The sequence below is a fragment of the Lipotes vexillifer genome, unplaced genomic scaffold, assembly GCF_000442215.2.
Source record: "Lipotes vexillifer unplaced genomic scaffold, Lipotes_vexillifer_v1.1 scaffold802, whole genome shotgun sequence".
Classification (NCBI taxonomy): domain Eukaryota; kingdom Metazoa; phylum Chordata; class Mammalia; order Artiodactyla; family Lipotidae; genus Lipotes; species Lipotes vexillifer.
Window position 1 is genome coordinate 930,063 of NW_006790237.1, and position 2,735 is coordinate 932,797.

The following is a 2,735-nucleotide window of genomic DNA, read 5'->3' on the forward strand; positions in this document are numbered from 1 at the left end:
CCCCCCCCCCCCCCCCCCCCCCCCCCCCCCCCCCCCCCCCCCCCCCCCCCGCCGCCCCGCGGCATGGGCTCGGATCCAACTCAAGTTCCCAGTGACTTTCCGGAGGCCGGGAACAGGGGAAAACTTTTTCCAATACAGTCAGATCCCGCCTCCCTGGCGGCTCCACGTCTTCCACAGCTTTCCCAGGACCCCAGAGTCCAGGCCCCCAACCCCCTCCTTCCTCGGACCCCGGAGCTCCGGCCCAGACAGACAAAGACCCCTGGCCGAGCCCAGTGGCGCTGAGGCATTCAGGACCCCCGTAGGCCAAAATCCCAGCCCAGCTCTCCCCCATGTGGCCAGACAAAGGGACAGAGGAGCTGAGTCAGAAAGGTCCCCACTAATTTCCTGCCCCAGGCCCCAAACCTCCAAAGAGACAAGACTGAAGATCCAGAAAGCACCGTAGCCCCCCCTTCTGCCACCCAGGAGGCCTCCTTTCTCCATGAGGAGGACCAGGCGCCCACAAATGACACACACAAACCAATTCGATCAGAAACAAGCATGGGGCCCTTTCTCACTTGAAACCGATACCTCCTCAGACATTCCCCCCACAGTCCCCCATCCTCACCGACTCCCAGGCGCACACTCCCAAACTCAGACCCATCAACAGATACCCCAACTCTGGCGAAAGTTCCAACTCCACACTTAGACTCAGTCACGAGCGCAAACTCGGGCCCCCCCGGCAAAAAGAGGGCTGCAAGCAATTCAGAGACGGTCCCACAAACACCTCAACTCATAACGCATAACTTCCCACCCGAACTCACACACCCCAAAGCAGGATCCCCGACTCCCGCCGGCGCCTTCCTACCTACCTCCCGGCCTGGGGCTGGGGAGCCGCGGGCGGGCGGGGCGCTGCGAGGGAGAAAGTTGCCCGGGAGCTTTGTTTGGGAAAAGTGGGAGGGACCGGAGGGGGGGCGGGTCCGGGCGCCGGACAGCGGGATGGGGGATCCGACGGTGACAGTCTGGGAGAGGATTTTTGCTTTGGGAAAAGACAGGTGAAGTCTAGCTGAGGCCTGGTGAGAATTTCGGAATTCTGATGCTTGGATCCCTGAGAGAGGAGGAGAATTGGGGGTCTGGACACCTGGGTCTGAGGGAGGATTGATGGGGACCAGGAAACCTGTCTGTATCTGAGAGAGGAGGAAACTGGGGGCCAAGATTCCTGAGTCTGGAGGAGGAATGGTCTGGGGGCCTGGACTCCTGGCTACCCTCTAGTGTAGTTTGTGTGTTGGAGATGTGGAAGTGATTGATAGGAACACAAAAGAATCCGGTTCAGCGTCAAGTATATTTTTGAGACTAGAGGTATGGGAATGGGTTTTTGATTGATTTCCACTGATTTCTTTTGATTGATTGGTTTCCTTGTGACCTCATCAGAGTTAAGGGTCGTGGGCAAGACGACTGGGAGTTTATTGGAGGTTCACCAAGGTGGAGACTCCCGCATCCACACGCACTAGTGGACTAGAGGTGGCAGCTCTCCCAGGACCCGGGGAGAGCCTTGGTGCCTGAGGAAAAAGATGAGGGTCCCGTAATTATACCCCTTAAAGAGGAAGGGTCCCTTAAAGATGAGGAGTTGAGTGTTCAAACTCAAGAGACAAGAGGGGCTGGGGTCCAGACTCTGGGGTCCTGAGGAAAAAGGGAGCCCGGGTCCCGGGTTCCTTGTAAGGTGGTACAGAGGACTGGATTTAGGGTTTCTTGAGAGGGCTGAGCTTTTTAGTGGAACCGAAGAGGGCTCGGGGTTCAGCGTCCCTACATTGCACTCTATTGAGCGTATTAATCGTTTCAAAACCTGGAGAAAACGAAAAAGGACACGGAGAAACTCTCATAGATAGATACAAAACTAAGCAGTGGGATAATCAGGACTGCTCGGACACGGGTATTTCATGAGCAGAGAGAGCCTAGGAATGGAACTGAGGGCGCTAGGGGCAAGATCTGGGGCACAGAGGCGTGGCCTAGGTGCTGGGGCGGGGCTCTAAGACAGGGGCGGGGCCACCTGCGATTGCAGAGTGACTCCGGCACGATGGCCACGATCAGAGAACAGGGGCAACACTGGGTCTCCAGTGCCGAGGTCCACCAACAGGAGCGTGGTCTGACTATGGGGGTGTGAACTTGAAATCAACGCCCGGCTCTGGCTCAAGGGGCGTGGCCCTTCCCTTAAGGGCGTGACTGTCCAATAGAGGGCTGGGCTCATGGGTGAGGTCAGCAAATGGGGGCGTGGTCAGACAATAGAGGCGAGTCTAGGCCTCGAGGAGCTCATTCAGCGCTCCAGGTATCCGGCCTGGGCTCGAGATCAGAACTGTTTGGATTTAACAGTCCGTGGACGGCCAGAGTCTGAGAGTCCGGTGACCGGGCTGTGGTCTAGTATAAAGGCGGGTCCCAGAAGAAGGGGCAGGGCGTGGGAGAAGGTGAGGAGGAACGAGATCTGGTTACGAATGTGGGCGAAGGAGAGGAACGAGATCTGTTGTGTGAGGCAGAGCCCAGAAGAGTCGGGCCTGAGGGGATGGGAGGGGCCTGACACAATGGAGGGGGTTGGAGCAGAAGATAAGGGGGGGGAAATGGGCGTGGGGTGCGGAGTTCCTGGGCCAGGGATAGGAAGGAGTTGTTGTCTAGCGTGGGGGTGTGGGCACTTAGGGGACGGAGCCTTTATGGGGGGGCGGGGGGGCTCTGACCCCTGCCCTTGCCATAGCCTCCCGGCCCGTCCCGCA

General features: G+C 58.5%; 1 protein-coding gene across 2 annotated transcripts in view; it reads right to left on the reverse strand.

Annotated features, from left to right (window-relative positions):
- The window catches only part of TEAD2 (TEA domain transcription factor 2), a 14,554-nt gene extending 13,620 nt beyond the window's left edge, over positions 1-934 (reverse strand). The window contains exon 1 of one of the 2 annotated variants that reach the window (XM_007463347.1): positions 805-934. The gene's annotated coding sequence lies outside the window, so the exon portion shown is untranslated. The remainder of the gene's footprint in view (positions 1-804) is intronic. The other variant, XM_007463348.1, reaches the window with a different exon arrangement.
- Positions 935-2,735: the final 1,801 nt, after the last annotated feature.